General features: G+C 37.4%; 1 pseudogene; it reads right to left on the bottom strand.

Moving 5' to 3' along the window:
* Window positions 1-917: 917 nt before the first annotated feature.
* Window positions 918-21,042, bottom strand: part of LOC118593187 — a 65,950-nt pseudogene continuing 45,825 nt past the window's right edge.

Genomic DNA, 21,042 nt, shown 5'->3' with positions numbered 1-21,042 from the left:
ATGTTGCCTGGTTACCTTGGCCAAATAGGAACTATGATGAGTTACTGCTACTTTTTCACAGTATCATATTACATATAGAAAGCCCAGAATAAAGATAAAATCTTAGCAGTATTTGCTAAATAATTATTACTTTTTCACTATCATCAAGTTAATAAGTCATGCCCATCCACTGTAAACTAGAATCTGTTTTTAATGATATTAAATAGCAACTCTTAACACTAATCCCTTTTTTATAAATTTGATTGCATTTATTGTTATTTTCCTTTATTAATTTGTGCACAAATATATGTGCTTTGCCTGTTTATCAGTTATAGTGAGTATTTCTAGGTTTATATCAGTGGCAAAGTCCTATACTGAGTTAAGTTTTAGTTGCTTTGTATAATTGCTTTAACATTTCAACGTGCCAAATTAACATATTCAGAAGTTCATCACAAAAAGTTACTTACATTTGTTTATTAACACAAAAATAGTATTTGGCAATTACTAATATTCAGTAGTAATGTTAAGCATGACAGCTTGATTATTATGTATTTGTGAGATAATACTAATTTGAAGATGAAACCATATGACTTCTGTTCACCAGGAATCAGAACCTTAGATCAAAATGTATTGAGGAAGACTGGAGAGATTTTGAAAAGTGATGGGTAGAAAAAGACACTGTGGAAGTTATATCTATTTTATTACCATTGGCTAATGTGCTAGCGCACAGCCCAATCTGCTTTAAGAGTTTTGAATGCGCTGCTTTGCATTTGTAGCAGTGGTCTCTTAGGTTCCAAATTAATCACCATGTACTACCACAAGTTTATACTTATGAGAAGAAATTAGTTAAACAATACTTCAAACTTATACTGAAACTATCATAGTAATGTGCATGCATATTTCCAAACAAAGGTTCATTCATCCTTTGAACCAATAACCTATTTTGAGGAAGTGGGATAATCAATGTGACCATCAATGCAAGTTGTACGTAATGGAGAACTTGTATTTGTCAGACTATATCCAGATTTACACTGAAATTCAGCATAGTCTCCTGATTGGATATATAGCTTTGGCTTTTCTATCCATCTGAGAACTATGTTATGTCTTTCCATAATTTCTTCTGATATTACACATGGATCTGAAAGAAAAAATACCAAAAGTTTATTAATATGTAAACATACAGCGATTCAGTTTTCAAGCATTATTTCTTAAAGTTTTTAAAAACCTGTCTGTATTAAACCTGCATATAGAATTAATTTGTATTGAATAGCAAATGCTGTCAAAAATGTTTTTAATGTGATAATTATATTTCAACAACAAGGATTCCTAAAGTCAATGAAATCAGACACTTGGATTTCAGGACATTCATGCTTATTTTCATTGATTCAGGTATTGGGCAAATGTAAAAAATTTGAACCTTGATATGAATATAATATTCAGATCTAATGTTCATTGCCATGAGTGTAATGAAAAATAATGCTCTTAGAAAGCCAAATCATAACCACCTTCATAAGATCATCATTTACTCACAAGGTTGTAACTATGGATAGTGATTAGTATACTATGAATTTGATTTTCATAGTTTTAAAAACAAATCTATCAAATTACCACACTAGATAAGTGACTAACCTGCTTGGGAAGCTGCATCTGCAACTACTGCACTGTCCCCTGTCCTTCTTTACATTGCTAGAAAACCAAGAGGACCTAATGTCCAAGTTCATGCTGTCTCCAACCAATTTTTTTGGTGCTGCCATCCTGCCCCACAACACATCTGATTATACATTGCTATAAAGGTTGGGACAAAGTGCTACAGAGTGGGGACCAAATTCGCATAACCATTTCCCATTGCAGCATCTGGTGTCATGCTACTGTCTAGTCAGAGGAGAATCCTACTGACCTCCCTCTGCTGAGGGTTCCTGGAAAAATACCCCTTGCAAGTAGCAGATCTGCCAATCACAGTTTCTGAGAAAACTTGCATCATCTTCCATGAGCTACCACACCCACTGTAGGAGTTTTGACACAACAAGCACCCTGCACCCGGAGCTGTCTCCACACCCGACCTGAATTGATAAGTGTCACAGTTTCAGTATAATTCACAGAAACAGTGGTTCACATTGTGCCCAAAGGGGTTAATTACAGGCAAATAACCATAAGTAGTACACAGAAATAACTCCTGTACTGTAGTCCAAGATACATCACCAGTAGAGAGCTTCCTACTAAGAAAGTCTCCATGTATATAGTATAGAAAAAATTCATCCAGCAGATGTGCAAAAAAGTGCAAGAAATATGTAAAAAATGGAGGGCAACAAAACTCCTCCATAGTTCCATTACTCCAATAATAAAAGACTCCAAATGTACTGAATGAATAAACAAGTCAGTTGAAAAAAATTTTAAAAACTTTTAAAAACACAATTATTTCCAAGGGAAAATAGAAAAATAATTAAAGAAGTAAAAAAAAAAATACAATGAGGAATATGGCTGAAAAAATTATGGACAGGATACAGTTTGAGACAGATTCACATCAAATATTTGGAAATTGACAGCTGTGTAAGTTAATTAAAATAGGTAAAAAATGTCATTAGGAAAAAAATCCTGACCATTCCAAATGGCAATTCTAACTGTTGAGAAGTTCATTGAGATGTATCAACTTGGAGTCAAATAACCAACCCAACCAAACAACCAATGAAAAATAAAGCCTGACAAATGAAAAACTGAATGAATGCATATCTAACAAAGCTAACTAACTAAATGTGCTCTAGAGAGAGCAACACTCAAAAATGAAATATATCTACCAACATCATATATTAAATACATATGAATCCCACTAAAATAGAAGATACAAAAAATAAGTATACAGAAGAGTCAAATAAAGGTGCAAAACTTCTCTTAAAAGTTTGTTTTAATGCCTTTAATTCTAGATTTCAGGAGGCAGAGGCTGGCATATCTCTGTGAGTACCAGGCCAATATGGTCTACAGAGTGAGTTCTAGGACAGCCAGGTCTACTCAGAGAAACCCTGTCCGGAAAACAAAACAGAACAAAGCAAAATTTGCTTCAGCTATTTCAGAATTAATGTTTTGCAAATAGATATAATATAAAAATTAATCTGCAGTTTTAATGAAAATTCTAATGTTATATTTTATAGGTTTAGAAAAAAATATTTTCTCAGCTATGTTCATATCAGCATTGTTTGTAATAGCCATAACCTGGAAACAACATAGATGCCCTTCAACTGAAGAATGGATAGAGGAAATATGGTACATATACACAACGGAGTACTACTAAGCAGAGAAAAACAATGACATCATGAGGTTTGCAGGCAAATGGATGGATCTAGAAAAAATCATCCCAGACTCAGAAGGACAAACATGGTATGTACTCACTCATAGGAGGATACTAGATGTAAAACAAAGATGACTAGACTGCTACACAACTCCAGGGAGGCTACCTAGAAAACGGGACGCTAGGAAAGACAGGGATCACCCAATGACAGAGAAATGGATGAGATCTACATGAACAACCTGGACGAGAGTGGGAGTAATGAAGGGCAAGGTTTAAGGGAAAGAAAGCTTAGGGGAGCAGGAGATCCCAGCTGGATCAAGAACAAAAAAGGGAGAACAAGGAGTAACAGACCATGATAAATGATGACCACATGAGAACAGGAATAGGCAGAGTGCTGGAGAGGTCCCCAGAAATCCACAATGATACATCCTCTGTAGACTGCTGGCAATGGTCGAGAGAAAGCGTGATCTGACCTAGCCTGGTGATCAGATGGCCAAACACCCTAACTGTCATGCTGGAACTCTCATCCAATAACTGATGGAAGTGGATGCAGCTCCAAGAGTCCAATTGTAGAGAAAGAGGAGGGACTGTAAGAGTGTGAATTGTTGAGACCAAGATTGGAAAAGCACAGGGACAAATAGCCAAACGAATGGAAGCACATGAATTATGAACCAAAGGCTTTGGAGCCCCCAGCTGGATCAGTCCCGCTGGATAAGTAAGACAATTGAATAGCTTGAACTGTTTGGGAGGCATCCAGGCTGTGGGACCCAGACCTGTCCTTAGTGCATGAGCTGGCTGTTTGGAACCTTGGGTTTACACAGGGACACATGCTCAGCCTGGAAGGAGGGGACTGGACCTGCCTGTACTGAATCCTTCAGGTTTAAATGAATCCCCAGGGGAGTCTTGGCCCTGGAGGAGATGGGAATGGAGGGGAGGGGCTGGTGGAAAGGTGGGGGTAGGAGCAGGAGGGGGGAAGGACAGGGGAACCCATGGCTGATGTATAAAATTAAAACACAAATATAAAAAATAAAATAAAATAAAATTTGAAATTTCTAAAAAAAATAGAAATCCTATATAATGACAAAAGGATAAAAACCAATGCAAAGGAGAGATCCCAATATCAGAACTCAATTTACAACCTAGATCTATAGAGATAAAGACACTGTCAATAGCATAGATATACAAAGGACAGGAATAGAAGACCAGCTATAACTACCAATTTTGGAGAAAGAATGCAAAAACATGCACAAGAAAGAGAGCCCATTGACAAATGTTGCTGGAAAAAAATGGATTTCTAATCATAAAAGAATGAAATCAGACTCATCTTTCATCTTGTATGAAAATCCATTCAGATTGAAGCAGACACCTTACATAATACATGAATCACTGAAACATTAAGAAAAAAATAGGGCATCCAATTCAAGACCCCAGGATAGACAACTCTTTGAATAGAATTCCAGAAGTATAGAAACTAACACCAATTAGTTAATTGGAACTACTTCAAAATACAGTTTCTATACAGCAAAAGAAACACTCAGCAGAGCAAATCCAGACTACAGAGTAGAAGAAAATCTTAACCACCTACACTTCAGACAAGGGACTAATACCTAGAATTTATAAAGATGTAGACAACTTTAAAACCAAGGAAATAAGACCATCACTCAACAAATGGCCAGATGAACTGTACAGGCAATTTATTTTCAAGTTTCTTACAGTTTATTTAAATTTCTAAAAATGTTTCTGTGGGAATATTTAAAGATGGTCCACCAGAATCAACTTTATGGCCTCCGAGGAAAGTAAGGATAATTCAACCCATAGATATTAATAATGTACTGCATTACATCAAAGGAATGAATGATGAGTTAAGTGATCATTCAATAGATACAGAGAAAGCACGTGATAAAACTATATGTATCTTTAGGATAAAAATGACTGAACAATTTAAGCATTAAAAAGTTGCCACAAAAGGTATGTACACGTGACACACCCAGTTCTATCTCCTTGCTGGATGTAAAAATACCCTAAAGAAATGACTATATGCATCATCAGATTGGCTTTCTCCAGCAGCAGATAGGAAAGGTGCAGAGACCCACAGCCATAGGTTATGAAGAGAAAGAATCTACATTGCAGGTCTCCATCAAATCCCTCCCCTTGGAGTTCAGCAAACAGCATAGAAAAGGCTTTGGAAAGATTGTAAGAGTCAGAGGATATGGAAGACACCAGGAGAACAAGATTCTGAGAATCAGCTAAGTAAGTCCCAAATGAGTTCACAAAGACTAAATCAGCGAGCACTGGGCCTAAACGGGTCTAAACTAGGTCCTCTGCACATATACTATACCTATTAGCTTAATGTTTTTACAGAACTCATGACTATAAGAACAAGTGGGTCTCTGATTCTTTTGCCTGCTCTTGGAACACTTTTCCTCTGGTTGGGTTGCCATGTCCAGTATCTATACAAAGTTTTTGCCTCATCTTATTTTATTTTGTCATGCTTGATTTTTTATCTCCTAGAAGCCTCTTCTTTTCTAATGAGAGACAGAAAGGGAGTAGATCTGGAGAGGAGGGAAGATAGGGAGATAATTGGGAGGAATAGAGGAATGGCAATCTCTAATCAGGATATATTGTATGGAAAGACTATCTGTTTTCAATAAATGAAAAAATGACTATAATATTAGCAATAAGTATCAGGTGTCCATTCTCTCCAATCTTTTTTACTGCAGTATCAGAATTTGAAATATAATAATTAGGAAGATAAAATATACAATTAGTGAGGATAAAGTCAAATCATTTTATTCTTATACATGGTAAATCCCAAAGACTCACCCAAAATATAAGAACTGAAAACAAAACTGATTAAGGAGTGATATGCAGTATCATTATACAAAAATCAGTTCATTGTTTCCTGAGAATTAATAGTAATCTTGTTATCAGTAACATCAAAAAATTTGGTTGGGGATTTAGCTCAGTGGTAGAGCGCTTGCCTGGCAAGCACAAGGCCCTGGGTTCAATCCTCAGCTCAAAAAAAAAAAATCAAAAAATTAATCTAGCAATAAAGTCACAGACTTCATTCATAACAATCAGTTAACCGCTGATAGAATCTGAAAAGGTAAAAATGGAGAAAATTTTTTTGAAGGCATTTTTTTTTTTTAGATTTATTTATTTATTATGTATACAATACTCTGCCTGTATGTGTCCCTGCAGGCCAGAAGAGGGCACCAGATCTTATTATAAGTGTTTGTGAGCCAGGTTGCTGGGAATTGAACTCAGAACCTCTGGAAGAGCAGGTGTTGCTCTTAACCACTGAGCCATCTCTCCAGCCCCCTCCCCCCCCATGGAGAAATTTGTATATTAATTTGTTGTAAGAATTAGTATTAATTTTTAAAAGTCCATGTTTTCCATGGCAATTAACATACTCAGTGAAATCCTAATAACATTTTTCATGCCAATATGTGGATTTACAGAATCAAACAAGATAGTGGAGTGTGCTTGTAAGCCAAAATCTTTCTGAGATTTTGTAGTAGAAGTCAGGCATTCATTCCTGACTTAGGCTGAAAAATCTGGATCCACTTCATGGGGGCAAAAGGTCACATTGTTTTAAAAGCCAGCGAGTCTTTTCCTTCTCACCAGAAGGCTGGTGCCAACATGTGTGATTCGGTTGACAGCCTGTCAGCTAATAAAGCTAAGGGATGAGCTACCTCTGCTGCATTTCTCTGTTTATATGTTCCTTCCTTGTACTCCGTCCGTCCTGCCTGGGGACCTTTGGGTATTTGAACTGATAAATGCCTGCCTGCCTTCAATCTGACCTGTGTATACAAACTAGGTGTATTTTGCTTGCTCCTTTATCTTCAAACTATATATAAACTAGCCTGATACCCCAATAAACAAGCTGCCCCAGATGCACATTTCCACGTTGTTCCTTGCACTTGTCTATTCACAGCTCTCTGACCCCCAACCTACGTTCTCCCCTGGGTCCCAAGACTGCCCAGAGTGCGTGGAGACTTGGAGCAAGGGGATGGATAACAGTACAAAGGAGGATCTAAAGATTGGTGGAAGTACAATAGAGTGAGTAAACAAATGGACCTGAACAAAAAGAATAAAGTCTGGAGACATCATAATACTGTATTTAATATACACCAGGAGCCCCACCGTAACCAGAACACCATGACACTGGGTCCAATGAATGAGAAAAGAGATTTGAAAATTGATGTATGCATCTACAGATAAATGATAGGAATAGAGTTTCCAAAACATAACAGAACTTACAGCATATTCAATAAATGATACAAGGATAATTGATATCCATGTGGACATGCTTAAAATTTGATTCCTGTCTCTCATTCTGGAAAATACTTGACTCAAATTTGATCAAAGACAAATGTAAGAACAAAAACACTGAACACACAAGGAAAAACAAGAGGGTAACACTTTACTGGTTTTGGACACTGAATGGCTAGAATCTCAAAACATAAGACATAAAAGCAAATCTTGACCAAAGGAGTAGATCACAATTAAATACTTGTGTACAGCAGAGAACATAATCAATACAATTAAGGCATGGCTGCCTGTCGACTTGGAGCAAATGGTTGTCAGGTGTTCATTGTCAGGGGTTCATATGCCATGTAAGGTGTTTTCCATGTCAAGAATAAATACAGAATTCAAAAAAACTTTTAAAAAGAAAAATAAGCCACCTAAAACTGGGTAAAATTATCAGACAATTTCCAAAAGAATAAATATATATGCCAGTGAGGGGAAAACAGATGCTTAATATCATTAGCTATTATTTCACTGCCAAAGTTCCAAGTATCACCCAGTTAGAATGGCATTACAAAGAAGAACCCTTAAAAGTCACAAATGCTCCTGATTTTATAGTAGAAAAGGAAATTGGAAGCTGTTGATGGGAACATGAGTTTGTGCAGTTACTGTGGAGAATAGTATGGAGATTTCATAACAATTTAAAAATAGATCTTCCATATATAATCTCTATATCTCTTTTTTGCTATGTACACAGAGGAAATGAAATCTAATCAATCTGGATGTATACTTTTGCACATTGATATGTCACAGAAACTAAGATAAAAAAAAAACTGTCTAGATGCCCACCAATAGATGAATGTCTAAAAACAATGTGATACATTTCATGTTAAATATTTTTCAGACATTATAGGTAATTTTTATTATTTTAGTTAGAAAAAGGCATTCAAGAACATTAAGTGAAATGAGCCAAACACAGGAAAGAACACTGTGTTCTTTCTCACACAGTGGAAAGAAAACCTGAATTTCCTCTTGAATGCCTGATGGTGATGGATACAAGCTAGAGGATTTAATGTAAGTTAAGGGAAGCTTATATGAAGGACACTGGATTTTAAAACTGCAAGGTATATACAGGTGTGGTAATGTGAATTTGGATGGCCTCTATACTGGCTGATGTTTTATGTCAACTTGACACTTGACACAAGCTGGAGTCATCAGAGTGAGTGTGTGTGTGTGTGTGTGTGTGTGTGTGTGTGTGTGAGAGAGAGAGAGAGAGAGAGAGAGAGAGAGAGAGAGAGAGAGAGAGAGAGAGAGAGAGAGAGACAGAGAGAGAGAGAGAGAGACAGAGAGAGACAGAGAGAGAGAGAGAGGAGCTCAGTTGAGGAAATGCCCCCATGACATCCAACTGTAAGGTATTTTCTCAACTAGTCATCAGTGGGAGAGGGACCATGGTGGGTGGTGCCATCCTGGGCTGACAGTCCTGAGTTCTACAAGGAAGCAGGCTTAGCAAGCCCTGAAAAACAAGCCAGTAAACAACATCCCTTTATGGCCTTTGCGTCAGTTCCTACCTCCAGGATCCTGTCTTGTTTGAGCTCCTGTGCTGACTTCCTTTAATAATAAGCAACAATATTGAAGTGTAAGCCAAATAAACCCCTTTCTCCCCAGTTTATTTTTGGTCAAGGTGTTTAGTTGAAGCAATAGAAAGCCTAACTAAGACAGCCTCCATAGGCTCATATATTACTTATTCATCAGGGAGTGGTGCTGCTTGAAAAGGATTGGGGCTGTAGCTTTGTTGGAGTAGGTGTAGCCTTGTTAGAAGTGTGTCTCTGGGGAAGGGCTTTTAAGGTTTCAAAAACCCAAGCCAGGCCCAGTGTCTATAGCTTCCTACTGCCTTCAGGGCCAAATATAGAACTCCAGGTTATTTTCCTACCACCATGTCTGCTGTGTATCACCATGCTCCCTGCCTCCCCTGCTGATAATGGACTACACCTCTGGAACTGTAAGCAATCCCCAATTAAGTACTTCCTTTTATAAGAGTTGCCAGGGCCATGGTGACTTTTCAAAGCAACAAAGCACTGACTGAGACAAGGAGTATGGAAATAACATGCTCACACCAAGTTTTACAGACATCTATACACATTAGTAAAAATTCAATAATAAAGAGTAACATGCATAATTATATTTGTCAACTATTTTTATATAAAATAAAATATAAAATCACATGCTGATATTTGTCAGTGAAGCAGTAAACAAAACAGTCCTTTAATCTGTGACTGTCATTTTTTAACAGAAAAAATGTCCATGTCATGAAACTGAATCTCCTGTGATCTATGAGAATGAGGTACTTACATAAACATTTTGGTGGCTCTGACCACTCTCCATTTCTACATGTTATCTTCTTGTTGCCCTGCAGTTGGTACAAGTACTGGCACTGATATTCAACTGAAGATAATGGTGCATATACTGACAATGGGAAGGAGGTGATGTCTCCGTTGTCAATAGGTGGAGAAGGCCCACATTTCCCTGTGGAATCTAAGAACACAACACTTGAATGTTTGAGAGATCAAATCAAAGTACAGACTTCAGCATAACCAATGAAAGTACAGTGCTAAACAAGACTTTAGTGATTTCTGGCTACAGAAATGATTACTAGAAGAAATTCCAATCATTTAAACAGAGTTCTACGTTCTTCCTTCCTTCTCATCTAAAGCACTTAACAGGAACAAGCATGTCTGCTCTGAAGCCTTCCAGTGCTAGTAACTGTCTTAACAGCTAAGCACACAGACTCCAGTGTAGACAGGCAGAATTTCTCTGTTTACAAGATACTGGAGTATTTATTGCTCTACATATTCCTGATTTTCATTATCATGTTTTAGATTCTCATGTTTTAGATGCACACATTCACTGACAAGAAATTAAAGCTTATAAAGTCACAGGAGGCGAATGAGGCTTTCTGTATTTCTGACAGGGGAAAAGTAAGTATAGGTATCTATAGATTGTACTTTTCTTAAGTACAACTGGAATTCTTGGACATAATATATTGAGTAAATAATGTAGGAAGAGGGAGGACACTGAGAATTCTAGTTAAGAAATTCAGGACTCAACTAGCTGCATAAGGCTGTGTACCATTTGTTTCTCTTTTGGACTGCTGATTGTCCTGCTGAGGCCACAGGTAAAGATAGAAATCAAATACTGATGGAATGTTTAGTTGAGTAAGATTTCAACAGGAGCATCATGAAACTGAACTGAACTCTAACACTGTTGAGAGGAAAAATGAAATGGTCAATATCCAAAGAAAATATTTTAGCATGAAGGAAAATGAAAAAAGTTGGGCATAGATGTGCATACTTAAAAGCTGAGTAAACTCAAACAGTGCAAATCCCAGGAGGTTCATTCAGATACCTGTATTAAAACTGCTTAAAGAAAACATCTTGAAAAAATCAGTATAAAATCATTACTAGTTACACTGGATCAAGATCCAAAGGAAAGTGATTTCCCATTTACCACCATGGAGGCTATAGGAAAGGAAAGAAATGAGTGTCAGCCTTAAAGTTTAGGTCCTGTGCTGTGAGCCTTTCCAGTAAAGACAGCAATGAAGACATCATCAGATAAAAGAAGATAAAGAGGATTTTTTACTAATAGAGAGTTCATCGGGAAGAATAACTGCCTGTATTCATTACATAAATAAAAATAGAAATTAAGAGTTTAGGAGAAAAATAACTAGTAAATTAAAGGGTGTGTATAGATGATCTTTCTGCTCACACAATTGTATTTATGTTTGAGGTGAAACCTAACATTTGAGAATGGTGCTCAATATATGTAACAGGAATTGCTAAAAGAATCTTCAATAAAACATGGGGAAATGGGAACTATAAATTGACTTTAAAGTTAAGAACAGTTTCCAGACTCCATTGAAGTATAAAATGTCAGCATTAGTAAAGGATGATAGACATGTACAAATACCTAAGGTGACTTCAGTAACAGGTAGTTAGGAAACTATTAGAGATTGCATAATCAAATTGTATGCTCAGAAACAATAAAAGATACATACCAAAATAAGAGTATTGAGAACTATTTCCCCCAAAGCAAAAGGAAAAAAACAAAAAAACAAAAAACAAACATAAATTAAAGAAAGAACAAATGCATGGAACACACTAGGAAGTGTTTCACTTGCAAATGATCTGCATACAGGGATTTGAGCAGTCTGATGTTTTATTGGAGACATGATGTAAATATTTCGTACATCAAATATATATAGTTCACATTCAATAGTAAATGACCAATGGAAGCAATTTGGGAAATTTCTGTGCTTATAAATTAAGTCTCAGCATGTACTCAGAAAACTCCCCTATATTTAATTCAAAATGTGAGAATTAAGGAAATCCTGTAGTGACTCTCCCCTTGCCACATGTGACAGGCAGGAGAGCTGGTCCTTGGGTCTTGAGAGTGGAAGAGCAGTTCCTGCCCCTCACAGGCTGCTGCTCCTGGGAGAGTGGACCCTGCATCTTGCCTGGGTAACACAGTAGACCTGGCCACAAAGTGTGGAGTACAAGGCTGGCTCCGAGATAGTGAGAGGAGAACTGGCCCCATCCCTTGCTGCCTGCTGAATTGGGTGAACTAGCTGAGGCAGTGCTGGAGAGCTCTCTGTGGTGGTGAGGATGAAGAGCAGACTAGTTGACCAACTTAGCTACCATCCAGGCTCAGAACAAGGGCTATGAGTTGGCCCACTGAAGCCTCTACCCCATCTATGAACTGCTGGAGCACATGAAAGGACTGGTCCTGCAGATCCAAAGCTGCAGTACCTCCATGACTCAGGGCAATGACAGAATATCTAAGAGGAGTCCCAGTGAGGGCCCAGGATCAATAATGTAGCAGAAGCCAGAGGCCTCTGACAAGACCAATGACTCATTGCAATGAGCATTTGCAAGTGAAGATATACAGACTAAAGTATTGGTGAAATTATTAAGGCCACTCCACGTAGTTAAAAGGGAGGTTTATTTTGTGGGGTAACTTACAAATGAAGGGGTAGGTCGCAGAGTCTGGCAAAAGTATAGGGTAGTTCGGCAGCGTTCTCTGGAGAACTCTGCTCGGTCCACCTCTAGCGTCCCGCGTCCCAGAACCAAGAGAGTGAGTTCTTCCCGATCCTTCGTCTTCCGCTTCCTCCTCCGCCCCGCCTTGTGGGCGTGACCATTACCAAAGCCTCAGTGGGGGTTGGAACTTCCAGGCCAATGCTGGGATGGCTACCCACTACACTAAAGGATATACTGTATGACTCACTGGGTCATGCTACAGCTTCCATAATGAGATTTTTTTTCTTTATGGCTAAGTTCTTGTTGCAGCCTCTCTGCAGCCAACTCCGTAGTTTTTTGGTCTCTAAAAACCTTAGGGGTTAGCCGCTTTGTCTGGCTTCCACTTGCAGATAACTGGCTCTTTGGCTTCTTCTCTCCTGGTGGGTTATGGGCTCTCCCTGGATCCCCATCTTGGGTGCTTCCATACTACGTAGCTGCCTTGAAACATGCTCAGGTTTCTACTGTTCTATGAAGAAGCAGTCGGCCTCAAATCTGAATCATCATTGTCAACAGATTTGGTGAGACAATTGGGATTTCTTAGGGAGAAATTAGTTAAAAGAGAATTTTTCCTCACATTAAGAAATTGGGAAATATTTTTACAATGGAGGGAATTTGTCTTTGTTTGACAATACAGTTGATGGTGTGAAAATTGAACAACTAAATGAGAGGATAATTAATGTAGATAGAATTTATATAATATCAATTATAAATATTATTTAGTTGATCAATTCTGTTTTATCATTAAAAAGTTGTTCAATGTGAGTGCCAAGATAAAAATTTTGGAAAAACTTGTTAAAACAGATCATAGAGAAATTCAGACCCTGAGAGAGAGATTTAAAGGTGAACCAATCTCAGCATTGCATTATATGGTTACAGAGAAACAGCCTAAGGCTTTCAAACAGCCAACCTTAATCTATTCAGCAACCTTACAGGAACTGCCAAATGCTCAAGGCTGTGTAAGATCTGACTGGATTCCAGTGCATGTGTTAGATTTCAGGAGATTCAAAGAAGCTATAGTGTCATATGGTATGTATTCCCCATTTGTGAGGCAGATGTCAAACTTGTGATCAACTTGTAATAGAATTATCCCTCAAGACTGGAGAGATTTGATTATAGCTGTTTTAAAAGCTGACCTCCAATTACAATGGGGGGCCTGGTGGAAGGATGAGGCCGAGACCATTGAACAATGAAGTAGAGCTAGAGGTATGGAAATTTCCCAAGACCAATTTCTTGGAGAGGGAGATTATGCTAATATAGAAAGGCAATCTCTATATGATGACTACACCCTGGCTTTATGCCAACTGGCAACCTTGAATGCTTGGGCCAGAATTGAAGAAGTAGAAAGGAAAATTGAGTCATTTACAAAAGTTATACAGGGCCCAAAAGAAACCTTCACTGATTTCTTACAAAGGCTGTCCTTAGCAGTAAATAGAATGTTACCAAATTCAGAAGCTAGACAGATAATAATTGAATCTCTGGCTTTTGAAAATTCTACTGCACAATGTAAAAGGGTAATTAGGCCATTAAAGGCAAGATCAGCACCCTTGGAGGAACAGATCCTAGATACAATGAATGTTGAATCTTGTGAACATGATGATGCTTGGATAGGAGAGGTGATTTCCAGAGGTTTGAAGAAAAATAGTAATGTCAGATGTTTTAATTGAAGTAAACAAGGTCACCTAAGAAGGGACTGTAAATAGGGCATTCCTAGAATGTTTTTTCAAGGAATAATCTCAACAGAATGCCCCTCCCTTCTGGATTATACAAAAGATATGGCAAAGGCAGACATTGGACTAAGGAATACAGATCAACAAGCAACTGACAAGGTTTTTCCTTACCTTTGCCCTCAGGAAATGCCCTGAGAGACCTCTCACAGGCCCCCATGTCAAATTCTGTTCAGCCCTTTCCTGTAATTGCAAGGAAACTCCTTCCCAGAGCAATTAAAGAAGCTAATGACTATTGTCAAAAACAAAAACAAAAAAACAAAAAACATACTACTCTGGATGATAGAACAGCTATAAAAGAGAGAACAAAAAATTCAAGTGAAACCATAAATCAAAACTGATAAAGATTAGATTTGGAAACTTCTTAAAGTTATGGTTGGGGGAGGGTTTTGTTTTTGTCATTCTAGGAAAACAAAAACAACCATCTTGAGGAATTTAAAGACCTTGGACAAATAAGTACCCAAAGAAGAAGAGAGATCTACCTGGAAAAAATTACCAAGAAAAGGAATAATCTGACCCAATTCAAGCTCTGGAGTCTCCAAAAAGATTCTGGGGTCCTACAATGATGATACCATCAGGACAATAATAACACAACTAAGCTAACAAACACCACCCAAAGATCAGCTTTTGACTACAAACAGCTCAGGACAATTTTGAGATGGCTAGCTAAGATGATCCAGCCTCATAGACTACTCGAGCAAGGACTTGAGGAAAGCCCTTCACTTCCACATTATGCAGAGACTGTAGAACAAATGATATAACTACCTCTCCCAGGACTTGACAATTATCCCCAAAACATTCTTTTCAAGATCCCCTAAAGATGCCTTCACCTCCAAACAGCAGGAAGTAATTTTAAGACCATGATACCCACATTCCCAAGAGGTGGGGTGTGTGTTTTTTGGTCTTTCAATGGGTTATGGATAATTGTCACTGTTGAGGGTGCTTGATTACAAAGGGCATTGAATTCAGGTTTCTTGTTTAAGAAAAAAAGAGGCTATAGATAAGAGGTAAATTATTGAATCTTCTCTGAAAAAAATATAGACATGATGGACAAAGGGTAGATTATTGAATCTACTCTGAAAAGAAAAAAAAAAAAAACAGAGAGTATGGATATGAAAGATAAAAGGTAGAAAGCAACTAATAATTTTAAATATTTTACATTGATTTGGACTTTGTATATTGTATACAAATTTTATATATTGATACAATTTTGAGATTAATTTTTTTAGAAAATACTGTACATATATTTCTAATCTTGTTCAAAGTATTGTACCTATGCAGCTGATTTAACAATGTAATGAAAATTACTTGTTCTTAAAAGTTATTATCAACTAATTAGGATATAAAGAAATGTAAGTTATTGTTTAGTCACCATTATAATCAAACTTGTAGTCATATTAGGTATGTTTTAAAGGTCAGACAGAAATATATTTTTGACAAATAGGTCATCATCAAACACTTCAGAGGTTTACAGATTATGGCATTTAAGATGTTTTAATAACATAGATTCTGGCAGGCAGCAGTGGCGCATGCCTTTAATCTCAGTACTCAGGAGGTAGAGCCAAGCAGATCTCTGTGAGTTCAAAGCAAGCCTGGTCTGCAGAGTTAGATCTAAGACAGGCACCAAAACTACACAGAAAAACCCCATCTTGAAAAACCAAAAACAACAAAGCCATAGTTTTTTTTTTTGACAATTAGACAGCACCAGTATACTTTAGAGTGTAGTTGAATATTTCTCTGGTCTTGCCTGGCCCCCACAGTCCTGCAGCCCACTTATAATTACTCAGAAGCTTATATTACTTTTAACTGCTTCACCATTAGGTCAGGTATATTACTGACTAGCTCTTTTATTTAAATTAACCCATAATTCTTACCTATGTTTAGTCACATGGCTTGGTACCTTTTCTCAGTTCTGTCTTGACATCTTGCTTCCTCTGTGTCTGGCTGGTGACTCCTAACTCAGCCCTTACTCTTCCCAGAATTCTCCTCATCTGCTTGCCCTGCCTATACTTTATGTCTGGCTACTGGCCAATCAGCATTTTATTTATCAAACAATCAGAGCAACACATATTCACCGTGTATAGAAAGACGTCCCACACTCGCTGTTTCTGTCATAACTCATTTTTTGGAAGTCACTTGTTTGTACTTCCTGTTTTAGTAGGTAGTATTATTTCTTTCTTGAGTCTCTGAAGGAGTTGAAGATTAGATAGTTACAGTTAAAGTTTTCCTTGTTAAGAAATTCAGAAAAGAAACTCACTAAGAGATTTTAAGTGTGTAAGTTTGGATAGTTTTATATTGGTAATACAAGATAGGATAGAAAGTGAAATAGGTATACTTTGGGATCACCAAAATAGGATAGATAATGGAATATTTTCTCTGAATTTGTCAAATGCAAATGGCCTAAGAATTATTGACGTATTTATTTCTCATATATATTGTATATAGTTATTGTACTTACTGTATATAGTTTTTCTTACATTAGTTTTAACAAATTTTTTTTTCATTTTTTATTAGACAAAAAAAAAAGGGGGAAATGTGGTGATGTATTGTGTTCCCCAATGTACTGTGTCTCCCAATAAAATTTACCTGAGGATCAGAGGAAAAAGCCAGCTACTATAGTAAACAAATGTCATGCAGTGTTAGCACATGCCTTTAATCCTATCACTTGGCAGGCAGGGATCTGTCGATCTATGTGAGTTCAAGGCTACACTGGGAACAGAGCCAGGCATGGTGGCATACATCTTAAATTTCAACACTAGTTAACCATGGAGATCTGGGGGTCTGTACAGATAGACAGGAAGTGGCAGAGCTGGGCAGGAAGAGGAAGTGATGTAGCTGGACAGAGAGAGCAATTTGGATGGCAGAACAACAAGGCATATAGGCATGGGTAGACAGGAAGTAGCTTGCTTTTGGAAGCTGTGGAGTTGGTGAGGTGAGGTTAGTTGTAGCTTTCCCTATTTCCCTGATCTCTCAGATTTTCACCCCTATATCTGGCACTATGTTTTTTCATTTATCAAGACCATTTGGAAATTCATCTACATCACAGAAGATAATGGACATTGAAAAAACTACATAGGGAGTTTACTTTCTTTGTGGCAAGTTAGCCACTGGGCAAGAAAGTGTCCTGGCCTCAACTGCTGACCAAACTGGACAAGCAGGATACAAAAGAAAGGACTTCTGAACCTTGTCAAGACAAGATAGGATAGCCCTTTAGAAAATTCTGCTCCACATATGATTCTATCAGATGTGCTAGGCCTGTAGGCCTAAGACAGATGTCTCAACATTGCAGAGAAATCTTGAGTGACCATCCAGGTACTCAGCTGTTTCTGTCATTTCACACATTTTTGGTAGTTGCTTGTTTTCACTTCCTGATTACTTATGTAATATTATTTCCTTCTCAGGTCCCTGAGAGGAAGGATAGTTATTGAAGATAGATAGTTATAGTTACAGTTTTGCTTTTTAACAAATTCAGAAAAGAATCTCACTAAAGATTTATAAAGTGTGTAAGTTTGAGAGACATGAAAAGACAGTTTTTAGTTGGTAAGACAAGTTAGGATAGAAAGTGAATTAGGTACAGCACTTCGCACTCACAAAAAGAGGATAAATAATGGAAATTTTGCTCTGAATCTATCAAATGTTAATGGACTGAACATTGTTAATGTAATTCTTTTTTTTTTAAAGATTTATTAATATGTATACAATATCCCAGTATGCCAAAAGCAAATACCAGATCTCATTATTGATGGTTGTGAGCCACCCTGTGGTTGCTGGGAATTGAACTCAGGACCTCTGGAAGAACAGCCAGTGCTCTTAACCTCTGAGCCATCTCTCCAGTCCATTAATGTAATTCTTGACTGTACATATTGTATAAACTTATTGTACTTATTGTGCATAGTTTTTCTTATATTAGTTATAACCTTTTATTATTTTAGACAAAAAAGGGGAAATGTGATGATATAATGTATACCCTAATAAACTTGCCTGAAGATTGGAGTACAGAGCCAGCCACTCGATTAGACATAGAGGTCAGGTAGTGGTGACATACACTTTTAATCCTAGTACTTGGGAGGCAGAAATTTGTCTGGATCTCTGTGAGTTCAAAGCCGCACTGGATTATGTGAGATTGACTAAGTCTAGGAGAGAAACAGAGCCAGACAGTGGTGGCACACACCTTTAAATCTAGCACTTGAGATCCCATGCCTTTTCTTGGGAATCACACCGGCCTTTAATCCCAGGAAGTAATATGACAGGGCTGAGAAAGGTATGTAAGGCGTGAGGAAAGAGTAACTAAACACTTTTCGGCAGGAGAGTCTCTTTCAGCTAGAGGCTTTGTAGGCTGGAGCCTTTTTGGCTGAGTAAGCCCATTTGGCTAGAGGCCTAGTGGGTAAGGCTTTTCAGGCTGAAGAGTTGGTGAGGTAAGAGGTGGTGGCTGTGATTTGCTCTGCTTCTTGGATATTTCAGCTTTCACCCCATTATCTGGCTCAGGGTTTTTTATTATAAGGCCATTTAAGATTTGAACAACAACAACTTGTTCTAAAACTGAAATTCAATTTTCATGTTGTTCTCACCAACACAGCGAGGTGGAGCACTCCACTTTCCCATGTCACAGGTTACCCCGTGTTCCTCAGCCATCCTAAAGCCATCATCACAAACATAGCTGAGTGAGTGTAGCGCCGTGTTCATGAATTCTGGACTCCACTCTGTCTGTCCTTTCTTCTGATGATCTGGGTAACTTAATAGATCCGTGGTCTATCTCAGGGGGCTGGGAACATGGAATTTTCACTATATGAAGAACACAAATGAAAGAGTGAAGCCTAGATAAAATTTTACATTGGAAAATGAAGACAAACTTTCCACAGTATTATGTCATGCCCTCGTTTTTCAATATCCTCCCCTACACCAGAATTATCATTGTAAAATAAGTCATAGCTATTGACCAATGCAGCGTGGTAATGACTGCCACTTTCCATCTCTGCACAGCATTGCTTCTGTGTCCTGTATTCTGTAATTGTCTCGACAAAGAACAGATACTTTTTCTCCATCCCAGTATTTTACTATGGTTTCCATCACTTGGGCATTTGGAATCTGTGGTGGAGGAGGGCAGGATTCTTCCTCTGCTCCCAAAAAATATCAGAAGTCAATGTTCTGGACCAAAGATAGAATCTTAAATTTTTGAAGTAATAATTTTCTTTAAATATTAACTTAATTATGACAATGTAATCATTATATATACTTTGTACTTTCAAAAATTTTGTCTAAGTTGCTAGAAAATCAAGACACCTCACATTAATTTTTCCAATTAATGATGTAAAAGTGTGCTTTATTAGTGATTATTAATAATCATTTTTCTATTTCTGTTTAGAGTGGAACTCTTAGAAAAAAATAACATTTGTGTCATTAATACATTTTTCCCACATTCTTTCAACACCTAGTTAGTCACACAGGAGAGAAACACAACTACCACCTTACTTCACACAATAATCAAAATGATATCAGACATGATAAAACCAGAGGCAACCATAGAATAACACGTGCACCTCATGGAAAGGAACGTAATCGGTTGATTTTTAAATCACATGGAAATACTTTCCTTGAAAGATTTTTAAGAAACAGTTTAAAACATCAAGTGAGGCATGGCATTCAAAGTGATAGTGACAAATACATATATGGAAGCAAATGTAGCTGAATGAACTTGTTGCTATTTACACAGAATTGGAAATGTCCAATGAGTCAGTTTTATACAAAAGCAGATTGATGGTTACAAGAATGAATAGATTATTAGACTGACACTACCTACATTCGTACAGAAATGCATGATGATTAAGCATAGGTATTGGGATGGCATAGAGCTTTTGTTGCAATAAAACAATTAGAAGTAATGGGAATCTGAGAGTAAAGGGCCGCTAGGACACAAAGTGAATTCATTTTCATCAAGTTTGCTTGAGTGTTTTATATTACAGATCAATAACAGATGCAATGTAGAAATTTCTAAGTCATCTTCTCTATTAAAAAGTATTTTTCCAGTATGTCTGCTATGAGACAATGTTTTCATATATGACTGGGTATTTGAACCCATGAAATCTTGAAAGCATGGTCACCTAAACAAGACCTGCATGATGACAATACCTGTTGATACATCAACATGGATAAGGAAAATCTTACAAGGCCCTTTTCCTAGATGAAGTGCTAAGGGTAATTAGTGGGCATCTAGAGAGGGATAATCAGTCTTCTTCATGGAGTAGTAAGCCAACAAACAGGTTATCAAATCCCAAGGATTTATTCCTGTACACATACACATAGAAGAAACACCAAATAGATTTATCAGGTTCAATTATATAAACACATTTGAGTGGGAAGATGGGGAGGTGAAAGTGATAACAACTCAGGATTCACATATGAAATACTCAAAAACTTCCATTGTTTTAATAACTCAAAGACACTACGATCACAGGTGAGAAAGGACTAAAAAAACCACTAGAAGACCATGCAAAGAAGAGCTTACCTCTACAGGTTGGCTCAGGATCCCATCTTCCATTGATGCAGATTGAGTGTTTATACTCCTGTTTTCCTCTACATTTGTAACTCACGCTAAAGTTATGATTAAACTCTTTCTTATCGGGTTGAATTCCATCCACACCAGTTAACTGTGGTGCTTTACACTTCTCCAGTTGATCTGTTGCTATGTGAAAATAATTGCAGGAAATATAAAAACAATTTTAAGAAGTGAGCTAGTTGTTAC

The sequence above is a fragment of the Onychomys torridus genome, chromosome 11, assembly GCF_903995425.1.
Source record: "Onychomys torridus chromosome 11, mOncTor1.1, whole genome shotgun sequence".
NCBI lineage: Eukaryota > Metazoa > Chordata > Mammalia > Rodentia > Cricetidae > Onychomys > Onychomys torridus.
Note: the sequence above shows the minus strand (reverse complement) of the source record. Positions and strands in the feature narration are given on the sequence as shown.